The sequence below is a fragment of the Mustela nivalis genome (genome assembly GCF_964662115.1).
Source record: "Mustela nivalis genome assembly, contig: HAP1_SCAFFOLD_813, whole genome shotgun sequence".
NCBI classification, from domain to species: domain Eukaryota; kingdom Metazoa; phylum Chordata; class Mammalia; order Carnivora; family Mustelidae; genus Mustela; species Mustela nivalis.
Window position 1 is genome coordinate 113,294 of NW_028135851.1, and position 12,700 is coordinate 125,993.

The 12,700-nt window shown below is 44.2% G+C and overlaps 1 protein-coding gene and 1 long non-coding RNA gene across 6 annotated transcripts in view; one reads left to right on the forward strand and one right to left on the reverse strand.

The window, feature by feature from the left end:
* LPAR1 (lysophosphatidic acid receptor 1) overlaps window positions 1–12,700 on the forward strand; it is a 214,929-nt gene that overhangs the window by 76,632 nt on the left and 125,597 nt on the right. The window contains exon 1 of one of the 5 annotated variants that reach the window (XM_082750172.1): window positions 8,152–8,286. The exons of 1 other annotated variant lie outside the window; for it this stretch is intronic. The gene's annotated coding sequence lies outside the window, so the exon portion shown is untranslated. Of the gene's footprint in view, window positions 1–8,151; window positions 8,287–8,813; window positions 8,897–8,947; window positions 9,295–12,700 lie in introns of those variants that run through there. 3 more of the 5 variants (XM_082750174.1, XM_082750173.1, XM_082750177.1) reach the window with 3 other exon arrangements.
* LOC309857510 lies at window positions 7,040–9,527 on the reverse strand. Its single transcript, XR_014307740.1, has 2 exons — window positions 9,314–9,527; window positions 7,040–8,199 (listed from the first exon to the last, which is right to left on the reverse strand). It is a non-coding gene; the product is annotated as an uncharacterized lncRNA (long non-coding RNA).

The following is a 12,700-nucleotide window of genomic DNA, read 5'->3' on the forward strand; positions in this document are numbered from 1 at the left end:
TGGATAGTGATGGTGACTGAGACCCTGATGCCAGGAACAGCAACACCATATGCAGAATAGATATTTATTCCTGTGGAAATGAACCAAAACCCTTCTAGCAGGGAAGAGGCTCAACCTAGTCAACTTGCCACTAAGTTGCCAGTTGGTCTTCTCAAGAAATGGTCTGTACTAGTTGCTCAGAGTTGGTCCTTGTTTACGTCCATACTTGGGCTTTGAGTAGGTCTCTGTAGCTGGCAGTTTGGATATTTAGAAGGAACATCCGAGAGGTCAGCTTTGGTAAGTGGGAGTCTTTAGCCTTCTTCTCTGCCATGGTGGCCTCTTCATTCATGTGTCCATTGTGCTGTTGACAAAGGCTGGGTCAGCAATCCTACTTGTGGAGAAGTATAGAAGTTCCACCTCTTCCCTCTCTTTTACCAGTCAGAAGAATTATGGAATGGGGAGGATTGTGTTCATTCAACTTCATCTTGGAATAGATTATGATACTGGATATAATTTACCCTTGCCAAAACCTATGCCAAATGGGTCAAGTCCAGGTTTTCTAGGTCTAAACTTCTATAAGTCAGTGCCAATCTCGCTCTGGGAAGTTATGGTTGTTGTTGTTAACCTTTCAGAAACTTAAAGTCCCAGAAATGGGTTTTACAAATAACTTTTCATAGATGTTCTAGATCTTTCCTTGGAAATTAAAGATATCTTAACCTCATCAGCACATTCTATCAAGGCTCATTTGCTATTACTTCCTTCCTTCTGATCATACTACATCATCCCAGGAGTTTTAAAGTGTTTTGCCTTACTGTTTCAAACTTCTTAAGTCCGTCTCTATGGTGCAAATTAGCAGTGACTTCTGCGAAGTTACTTCTTGTCTGCATAGTAATCCTCCCAAGGTTGTGATCACATTGTATATAAGGTTTGTAATCTTTCCAAGGCGTCCACATGAGTTGGCCAAGTGTTATTGGCAATCATGGATAAGAACTCCACCCTTAATCAGTGTTATGCACTGAATTGTATCTCCCCCCAAATTTTTTTGAAGTACTAACCCACAGAATATTACTGTATTTGGAGATAGGGCCTTTAAAGAGGTAATTAAGGTAAAATGAGGTTCACATGAGTGGGTTCTTCCATTCGTGTCCATTTTTTTTTTTTTTTTTAAACCTTTGGAACTTATCCTGTCTCTGTTTTTGGCAGAGCATACGTTGGTGGAGCCATTCAGTGAAATGTAATCAGTGCTTATTTGAGCAGAGTTTGTGCAAAGATGTACCATTTCTAACTTGCCCACTTTTGGTGAGTGCCCACTCCAGAAGGCAGTACATCAGAATTTCTCCTTTTCTCAGATCAATCCACAGGTGTCATTGACCTGCTGAGATTGCAGTCAAAATGCATGTAAGTATATACATTAGTTAAGCCAAGTTAACCAATATTTAAATTTACTGGTTCAAAGAACAATAGATGTCTTTCTCAGGCAAAAGTCCAGAGAGAGTACCCACATCAGTAGATAGGCTCTCGCTCATATGGACACTAAGGCCTCAGGACTTATGGCTGCCCATTGTCTTCAACCCATGGCTCCAAGGTTGGTGTGGGCATCATCATCCCAGTCAACCCAAAGGGACAAAGACCATAAGGAAGCACATGTGGGAGAATTTTATAGGTATTCCTAGACTAGGCAGAAGTCACTTATACTCACATTCTGCTGGAGAGAACTCAGCTGTGTGGCCTCAAATACCTATAAGAGTAGCTGGGAAATCAAGTCTGGCTGGTACCCAAGAAATCAAGAAAGGATATTATTGTAGTCAGAGGCCTCTGTTACAAGATATATACTCTACATTCATCTGTAGAGAAGTTTCACAGCTTTGATTAGGTTCTGAAAGGGGTCTATATCCAAATATGTTTCAGCCTCTTGTACTGCTCTTTTCATTTTGCTCTAGAATATATAGTATATATTATATGCTCATATATATATATAATCATTGCAGGGCTTGAAGCAGACATCATATCAACTTCCAGAACTCACAAGAATCCAGCATATTAAAGTCAGTCTTTTTTTTTTTTTTAAAGAGAAGAGAAGACTCTTTTTATGGTTTGTGCTTTTTGTACCTTGTGTAAGAAATTCTTCTGTACCCTGAAATGATGAAGATCTTTTAAAAATCTGGAGGTGTTGCCTTGCTTTTAAAATCACTAAGAACTTACATTTGTTTACAGTGTGAGGTAGGGGTCCCATCTTAAAAAATATATGAAGAGAGTGCTAATTATCTCAGCATCATTAACTAAACAGATCATCTTTGATTTACTAATTTGTGTTGACTTATCCATCATTTATATGAATGGTTGTTTCTGAACCTACCATTCTCTTTCATTAGATTATTGAATGACATAATAGCCCCTGCAGGTCCTTGTGGTTCTGTTTCTGAACCTGCTTTTCTTGTTCATTAGTTATTTACCAGTCACTGCACCAACACCGCATTATTACAATATGAAGCTTTTGATATCTGAAGGGGAAGTTTTTCTCCCCTACGCTTCTTCAGAATTGTTTTGGTTATTCTTGGCCTCTTCCAATTCTACATGAATTCTGGAATCACTTTGTCAAAGTCTACGAAAGACCCTGTATTACAATTTGGAGTAGACTGGTTTGTGGTCATGGAGTCTTCTCATCTCTGAACATGATTCATCTCTACATTTATTTAAGCCTTTCTCTGTATTTCAATAAAGCTTTATACTTTTCTCCACAGATATGCTACATTTCTATGAATTTTTATTGAAGTTATAATAAATATTGGTTTCTATTATGAGTACAACCTTCAAGAATTTATCTTCTCTAATGGGCTATAGTTTCTTTTATATTGACCTTTTATCCAACAATGTTGTTAAACTCTCTTATTTGTTCTATTACTTTATTAGATTTACTTGAATTTCTTAGCAGACAACCACATCATCTATAAATCATATTTTCTCATTTTCTGACCTTTATAGCTTCTCATTTCTGTGTGTGTGCATGTTACAGGCAAGGGGCTTCAGTACAATGTTGAGTAGAAATGGTAAAATGTCCTTGTGTTGTCGACTTTATTAGAAAAATGTTTAATGAATTAAAATTAAGAATAATGTTTCTAGAATTACGTTGTTGGTAGCAACACTTTATTGTGCTCATGAAATTCCTTCCTTTCCTAGTTTGCTAAGATAAAAAAAAATGAATGACACATTACTTTATATTTTCTAATATTAAGTCATTGTTACATTATGATATTAATCTGATGAAGTATATTTTTATTTTTATTAAAGAACTTTTTTTAAAGATTTTATTTTTTGACAGAGATCACAAGTAGCCAGAGAGGCAGGCAGAGAGAAAGGAGGAAGCAGGCTCCCTGCTGAGCAGAGAGCCCTATGTGGGGCTCCATCCCAGGACCCTGGGATCATGACCTGAGCCAAAGGCAGAGGCCTTAACCCACTGAGCCACCCAGGCGCCCTGAAGTATATTTTTAAAACCCATTGCTGAACTGGGTTTGGTAACATTGCATGTAGGAATAACATTTTTTTAATGCCTTTTGAGATTTGGCCAATAATTTTCCTCTTTCCTTTTTTTTTTTTTTAAAGATTTTATTTATTTATTTATTTATTTATTTGACAGAGAGAAAGATCACAAGTAGGCAGAGAGGCAGGCAGAGAGAGGGGGAAGCAGGCTCCCTGCTGAGCAGAGAGCCCAATTCAGGGCTCCATCCCAGGACCCTGAGATCATGACCTGAGCCGAAGGCAGAGGCTTAACCCACTGAGCCACCCAGGCGCCCCTCCTTTTCTTTTTTTTTTCCCTTTCTGATTTTGATATCAAGATTTTATTAGTTCGTAAAATCATCAAGATGCTTTTCATCTTTTTCTAATCTTTGAAACCATTTGAATAGAGATCATCTGCGATGATTTCATAAATCTTTCCCACTAAATCCTTGAGCTTTCTTGTAGGTAAATTTAGAAATGCAAATTCAATTTATTTAATGGTTATAGATACATTCATGTTATAAATCTTTTGAATCAACTGGTTTTATAAATTTATATTTTGCTAAGAAGTATTTATTTTAGCTAAGTTTTTAATGTTCAGAAGGGATATAGGACTATACTATTCTTAGTATTAAAAAATTGTACTGGAACTATAATTATAATCTCATTCATAGTCTTTTTTTTTTCTCCACTATCCATTTTACTAGCAATTTAGCTATTTTTGTTTGATTTTTGTTTTATGACCAGGCAGGCTGGTTCCTTTGTATATAGGTGTCTTATTAGCTCTAAAATTATACACGTGACACATGTTTTTTGATCTTCATTTTCTTTTTTTTTCCCCTCCGTTTGTTTTCTATCAAAGCCTTTTCACTTGGCTAAGGAACATGATAGAAAGGGAATTGCTAGTCCTTGATCTGCTGCAGACGAGCTAGATCTTTTGGCCAGAAATGTGTGATGAGAAGCAGGTGAGCACAGAGGCATACCATTGAGGGTTTCTGTTTCATTGCCCTCCCTCATGAATGCTGTGCACACAACCCCAACTTCTCCTCCCCGTTCCTGGAGTCTCCCTATGCTACTTCTACCCTCAAGAGCATTTTTAGAAAAACAAAACAAAACAAAACAACAACAAAAACAAAACTAAATTGGGCTGTCTCACCCACCTCTGCCGCTGGCCTTTGAAAATAGAAAGGTTTCCTCAGGAGAATGATTTCTTTCTGGCCAAAGGAAAAACACCAGAGCAGCACAAATACCCCATTTAAAGAAGGAAGAAACCTATGCCCCAGAGGCACCTGAAGAACTTTCCCAGCAGGCTGTGTTCTCTCAGGGTATTGTTTCACCGAAATATATTTTTTGTACCAGTCTCTACATTACCAGACCAGAGGGAAAGTTTCCAACAGATCTTTCTGTTGATAGTTTTGATTATTCTCATTAGAAAATTTCAAAGATTTTTTGCCAGACGAAAGGGAACATGGGGAGGCCGGCCAAGAACTGGCAAGACCAGCAGTCCCTTTCTGAACGAATGATAGAGCCTAACGCAGTGAAAGCCAATTTTTCCATCCTAAATGCTTCGTCAGTTTTAACTCTTGGAAACTTAGCTAGATAACATTAGTAATCCAACGAAGTCGGTAATATCCTTTGAGATAATAGTGTAAACTGTACTTGAAATACTCTTCATTAAAATTCTCTTCATTTTGCTGAAAATGTTTTTTTCTCACATTTGACAGCACCAGCTGTCTTTGAGTCTTCGGCTCTGCTGAAGTCATTTGAAGAAACAGATCTAGAGAAACACTGCTTGGCAGAGGATAAGAGAGAAAGGTTAGAGCAGAAAGCGTTTGGATGACTATCCTGGAGAGAGAATGGCCTGAATGGCAAGAGGGCCACAGGCAGGTGAAAGCACTGAAGAAAGTGTATCACAGTATCCTTCCTCTCTATTGAAACATCAATGTTTCAATATTGAAAACATTCAATGTTTTAAGAAGACTGTTCAAATATATTACCTTACTTTGATAAAGACAACTCAGAATCCAGTAAAATAGACTATGCTGGTATTATTATCCCATTTTACAGAGGAGAAAACTGGCTTATTTGGAACACAGTACTAGTTTTGATGAATTAATCTCTGTGCTGAGCTGAATTCTGTTTTGGATTTCATTCTCTCACTCCCCTTTACACTGGGCATACAGCTTACATTTGATTTGAAAGTTACTGTTTTAAAGCTGGTTGCAGAGCAGTCTTTTTCAGACAGGTCTACACTTGTCAGAAAGACAGGTCTGTCCAGGCTGACCTTGACTTTTGCCCTCCATTTCATTTTAGGCCACAGTAGACCAAATAAAGAGGAAATAAAGTATTTTGCAGCAAATAACTTAGAACTCTTGAATACATATATGTCTTATGTGGATAGAACTCCCCATTGGATGTCAGGACAACAGAGTAGGCAGTTATATATTAAGGCAGTTAATATATAATCAAAACACAAGCAACAATATTCCTTAAGATGGTAAGGGAGAATCAGTATATTCAAAAGTATTTAAGGGCAGTGGTAAACAAGAAACTTATTTACACTTTGACTTATGAGGAGGGGCTAGACATTGAAATACTTGTTTAAATTAAATAATCTATAATGCTTATTGATAAAATTAGTATCATACTTTTACTATTTTAAATAAAATGTAGAATATTCTTTTCACTAGATAGTAAAGTTTTGGCATTGAGAAACCTAGCGGTAAATAAGGAATGTATAATCAGGAGAAATGAAAATTAGCTAAGTGTGGGGCGTCTGGCTGGCGCAGTGGGTTAAGCCTCTGCCTTCGGCTCAGGTCATGATCTCGGGATCCTGGGATGGAGACCTTAATGGGGCTCTCTGCTTGGCGGGGAGCCTGCTTCCTTCTCTCTCTCTCTGTCTGACTCTCTGCCTACTTGTGATCTCTGTCAAATAAATAAAATCTTTGGGAAAAAAAAAAGAAAATTAGCTAAGTGATTTTGAGTTGTGTAGAGCTATGGTTGAAAACAAAACCCTTTCAGCATATATTCTCTTCTTAGCAATATATACATTGTATCATACTTAGACTTTATAGTGGATATGGTCCTATTTGTCCAATATATTTTTTGAGTGTAAGATCCATGCCTCTCATCATTTGAAATAAGAGTGTGTACATGCATTTCTATACTGTAATGAATATATTGGCACCATGCGTGTATTACCATTTCTAATTTTTCACATTCTAAGTGGATTATTGTAAAATAAACCGTAAATTGGTAGGAAAGGAGAGAAAGTGGAATGTATGGTTTTTTTAGAAAGGGGCGCTTGGCTGGCTCAGTCCCTATAGCCTGGGTCTCCACCTCCGGGTTGCAGGTTCAAGCCTCAAATGGTGTGTAGAGAATTCTTTAAAAAAATATATAAATAAGTACACACTCACACACACACACACACATGTATACACATATATACATATGTATACACACATATACACATTATACACATATATACATATGTATATATATACATATGTATACAGGTATACACATGTACACACATATTTTTAAAGGAGAAGGATTTGAAAGATTATTTATTTTTTAAAAAATGTTTTATTTATTTATTTGACAGAGAGAGATCACAAGCAGGCAGAGAGGCAGGCAGAGAGAGAGGAGGAAGCTGGCTCCCTGCTGATCGAGCGGGGCTCGATCCCCAGACCCTGGGATCATGACCTCAGACGAAGGCAGAGACTTCAACCCACTGAGCCACCCAGGCTCTCTTGAAAGATTATTTTTAAAAAAGAAACCGCTTTAGGTAGTAACTGACTAGCGGACAGGTCTTAGCCCTGCGCATCCTGTGAAAACCACAGGCCAGCACGGTCAAGTTCTAAGTAGTCGCGGGCAGGAGCGGGTCAGGTCCTAGTAGAAGCACACCTCACTTGTATCTAGAAAAGTTTGCATCCCTTCCGAGAAGTCTTCCCCTCTCCGCCCACTGCGGTTTAAAGGGACCTCTCCTTTCGGAAAGCCGGAGATCGAGCGACTCCCACCAGTGCAGCCCCCCGCCCCCCCATCTCCGTTCTGCGTTTCTTTCTCCCACGCAGTTACCGTCCCGCTGAATGAGTCCCCATGCCACACCGCTGTCCCGGTCTCTTATGTGTCCTTTCAGGCGAGAGAGCACTCAGCTCAGCTACTTTTGAGGCCTGGCGACTTGGGCAGCGGAGCGAGAGGCAGAGAAGTGCCCCAACTGCGGAAATCCTGAGAAGCCAAGGGTGGGCAGCGGGAGGTGGGTGGGGGGTGGCGCGGCTGGAAAGCCCCCGGGGGAGCGGGTGTTGACACAGGACCAGGGCGATCCCCTGGTGGCTGCCACCTTCCTCCCGATCCCCAGGCCTCAGTCCGGCGCCGCTCCCGCCCACACCTCCAGGTGTGCATTCCCCGCCCTTAATCACTCTCCTGCAACTGGTAGTTTGCACTGAAAGTTTGACTGGGAAAGCGGAAGAGAAGCATGTAATCCCGGCTCCGGAGATCTAGGGGAGCCCCGTCCCACTTGCTGTGGTCCGCAGACCGAGTCAGCGGAAAACTCAGACACAGAAACGCGTGCACCTTTCTAGCCGAAAAGTCGACTCTCGGCTCTCTGCAGCCTCGAGTTACAAGCTGTGCCGGGAGAAACTTTGTGTCTTCTGCAAAGTTGAGAAGCTGAACTACGAGAGAGGCCCAGACTTCAGGGGTTTTGCGCGCCCGCGATGATTTCCAGAGCTTTTCGAGGGGGAAGAGAAGAGCGACAAAATGAAAACGCGCCGTGCGAGGGAGCCCCCCCAGCCCGGCAAGCTGGCGGGCGCTGAGGTGAGCGCGGGAGGGGCGAGCATCCGAGCCGCCGGCCGCGGGTCTCCCCGACCGTGGGTCACTGGGGGCTGCGGAGGGGGCGGGGGTGAGACCGTAGCGGGCGGCTTCGGCGCCCCTCCGCCCCCGCCCAGCGGCTGGTGCCCGGAGGTCGCCATGATGGGGGAGGGGGCGTCACGCCAGGTGACGGAGCGGGCCGAGGGGAGGGAGTCGGGGGTGCGGGAGTTGCTGACTGGTGCTACGTGGAGCCGGCAGAAAAGAAAGAAGGCGTTGGAAGAAAGGAGGCTGGCGTCCCCGCCGCGGCCCCGGCTCTCCCTCGGCGCCCCCTCCCCCGCCGCCCCGGCCCGCGCGCCAAAGCGCCAGCAGGCGGCCCCAGCGGCGGCTGGCGCTCCCCGGGGCGCGACTGCTCGGTCCGCGGCGAAGCGCTGCCCGGATCTTGGGCGGCCTGGGCGCCGGCGCCGCGGAGCCCTCCCCGGCTTCCCCCGGGGGGGTGGGCGCAGGGGGCGGCCCCGTTCCGGGCGACGGCCGAGGGGGCGGGCGGAGGGCCGGGCGCCGGCCGGGGGGAGCGAGCGCGCCGCGGGGGACCAGCCCGGGGGGCCAGCGGCGGGCGCAGGTAAAGGGGCGGGCGCGGCGCGGGGCGGGGGACAGGGCGCGGAGCCAGTGGCCGCCGCGTCGCCTGCGCCGCCGCACGGCGCGCCCGGCTCGCACTGTCCCGGGGCAGACAGGCTTTGTGGCTGTGCGTGCGAGTGTGCTAGCGAGTGTAAGTGTGTGTGCGCGCGCGCGCGCGCTCGCCTGGGTCGCCTGTGGGTGGGCGTGCGCGCTTGCGAGCTGGCCTGCGGGAGGCGAGGCTCTCCTGGTCTCCGCCGCCAACCAGTTGACCGAGCCCCGGGAGGGAAGTTGCCGCAGCCGCCCGGGCCGCTGGCCCTTTCGTGCCACCCCCCGGCCAGGTCAGTGCGCCCCGGGGCCCGCGCTTGGTGCCGCGTTTGCGTCCCGGACCCGCCCAAGTGACACGTAGGTGGCCTCGGGTTACCTGGGTCTCGGTGGGAGCGCGAGAGGGAGCGCAGGGGGTGGAGGGCTCGAAATTACCCCAAAGCCGGGTCGGGGTGGACGTGGATCGCCGGGATACCCTGCGCCCCGCAGCGCGAAGCTCCCGCACCTCTTGCTTCTCTCGGGCGACTCCTTAGTCTCTCTCCAGCTGCGGACTTGCAACTTAGTTTCTGTGCAGCCGCCTAACAAACACGCTCAGCAAGTAACTGGGAAATTGAAGGCAAGGGAGGGACCTGGCTTAGAGTTGGTGGTTTTGAAACCGACAGGCTCGTTTGGTTTGTGTAGGACTAGTTTGTTATGAATGGATTTAAATTTTATTCTTGTTTTTTTCTTTGCTGCCATTTGGCCTTTGGTGTGTGAGGCATGACGGCATCCAGGACTTGTTGCTGCCTTCGGTCTGGGGCCCGAGATTGTTGCTCTCTGTCGCTACTTCTCTTTCTTTTCTTGTTTGTTGAAATCTCTGGATTTTTCGTAAATGTGGGTTTTCAGAGAGTGCTCCCTTGTTAAAGTTGCACCGATTCCCATTGGCATAGGTGCACATTTGCAAACCTGAATATCGGAAACGTGTAACTGCCGTTATTAGGATAAAATCCTCTATTCCTTCAGGCTCTAACAGTCCGTGTTTTTCACTTATTTGCATAAGTGTTGTTTGCCCAGCGTAAGCATAACTGTGAAGCCAGAGGTCTGTGATTTAAAGCCTGCGATTCTGGTTAAAGGGAGACTGCACTGGGAAACCTTTTAAATTTTAAGAAGCGATTCCCTTGTCAAATAGAAGAGTGGGCCTGAAGGAAAGGGGTGTATACTGACGTTCTGATGGCTTGGAATGAGCTAAATTGCGTTCTGTCTGTCTCTCACACACACTGCACCATCTAGTTGTTTCTGTCCTCGGTTCTCTAAATCTGGTAGGAGTGAGCAAATTTGCCTTGAATGCAAAACTGTGAATAACGATTAGCACTGTTAAGTGTGTTATGTCTGTGTTTTACTTCACGCTGTTTAATCTGAGGATAAAGAAGCTGAATAGGGAAAGAGGTAGTGCTTAGGGGGAAGGGACCAGCCGAATGCAGGGCCAGGCGGGAAGAGTGGGTTGTCCTAATCCGAGCCTGTATGCTCACCACGTCCCCTAGTGGTACCACCTCAGCCAGTCAGGTCAGCTTTTCTTTCACCTCCTGGTACTCATCTGGAAAATGGATGGATTTAATGATCTTCGCTGTTCTTTCCAGCTCCCCCAAGTAATTAGAACCTGAAGCCTGGTTATCCTTTGCTGGAACAGTACGAAGAGAGTAAAGTGTGAATGGGTTATTCCAGAAGGGAAGTGAGAGGGCAACAGGTTGAAAGGTAGGAAAAAAAAAAAAAAAAAAAACCCGCTGTACGAGATGCCTGGAGGGGTGGGTAGGGTAGAACCTTGACCTAGGGGGATTGATTTTCCTCTGTTTTTTTCTTTCCTCCTCCACAAGGGCATCAGTAATACTCCCCCACACCTCCTCAGACTTCCATTATTCTCTTACAGTGAGTGAACTTGTTCAGCCTTAAAAGTGATGTGATGTGAGGGTCGTCTCTGTCGTGGGAGCTGACCAGCTTCCCATTTGCCCCACAGCTGCCCAATGCTGTGGACACTCACTCGGTGGATCTCAGTATCCCTGTGAAAGACGGGGAAAAATACAGAGATGGGAAGGGCAGCTCTTTCAACAACTTGTGTTTGGAAACTTCTATTTTTATTTGAAGCTAATATTTACCAAACAGAAATTTCATTTAAAAAAATTATACCATAGATTTTTCAAGGCCTTATTGAATCTGCTTTGTTAGACTGGGAAATTCAAAGAAAATGAAGCTCTCACTTGCTAAGTTTTTTTTTGCTACATAATGACATTCAGTCTTTAAGTTTGTGATTTTTAGGGCCAAGAATCTTATTTCAAATGCTTAGTAAAGAAAGTTGCACTCTGGGCAGAATACACTGTATCATTTTCAGTGGGAATCTCCCAAGTGTTCAACAAATAACAGTTAAAATTTAGTTTAAGGTCAAGATTTTAATGTCTGTGCTTAATGTGTGGCTGGTCTTTTTTTAGGGTTTTTTTTTTTTTTTTTTGTACCCATATGCATACACACTTGAGGAACATGATTTATTTTAAAAGTGAAGTGTGATGTAATAAAACTGGGAACATAAGCTCTTGGTTTAAAGTCTCCAAGTTTGCTCTGGCCTGGTTAACTCCGCATCATACTATTTGGTTTCTTGTTTTTACATATCCTGCCCCCTCCCTCCATCCCTTTTGTGTTATTACTTAAAATACCGAGTGGGGAACTATCATGAATGCCTTAGAAGGTTGGGAAAAAAGGAGAAGATTGTAATTGAATAAGCAGTTACTGAATTCCTCCTACAGAGAGAGACACAAAGATGCTAAAAAGGAGGCTTTAGAAGGAGCAGCAGTGCAGAGGGGAAACATGCAGCTAACATAGTAGCTGGCTTGCATAACTAGGTGGCAGCTGTAGAACCCAAGAACCCTTGGCATGCTCGGGAATGGAAAATGAACTTCTGACTCTGGGGAAGACTTCATAGAAGGGCCTTGAAGGATCCTTAAATGGATGCATCTCTTAAAAGATGAATGGTGGAGAATGAAGATATAGTTGGAGTCTGGGGTTATTGAAGGCTGGAAAGGGACCAGGCGGTAAATTAGCGGGGACCTTGGATGTTATTTTAAGAAGCTGTGTTATGTGGGGTTGGGAAGGACTAGGCATTAACCCCCAACATGCCAAAAGACAATGGTGACGCCTACTGGGGCGTCGTGAGAGTGTGAAAGCACTGAACTTTGATTCCTTTACTTTTCATTGTAACTCATGGCTAGTGAATTTTCGGGCACTGCTGCCAGCTCATCCAGATTATATAAAAATGATAGAATAAATGATACGTAGTTTCTTCCTCCACAGTCCTCCCAAACCAATAGTGGTCTTTCGAGAAATTTCATTGAGCAGGAATTAATGATGCTTGCGAGGCCTTTTGAGCATGTGAGTTAAAATCACTCTCCAGGCCCAGCGCTGACCAAGAAAGCATTTTGTTTTGTTTAGGAAAGGGCCTGCTAGTTAATGCTAATTTAAACATGACTCTGATGGCAACCAGCATTCTTGACCCTGTTTATCTTATACATAGTGTTTAACCACAGCGGTTGGATATTTGTTGTGCAGAAGAGAAAGAATTATTATTAGTTTTAAAAAGGGGAGGAGAAAAGGATCCAGGGAGGAGGTGGGAGAGAGCAATACTTTGGGGACTGCAGTGAGGGCTAGACCCAACCCTGAAAATCCTTTAAGCGTAATTCCAATAGAAGTAGCTTCAGGGTATAGATGAATACTTCTTTAAGGATCTCCTTTCCAGGGGTGCCTG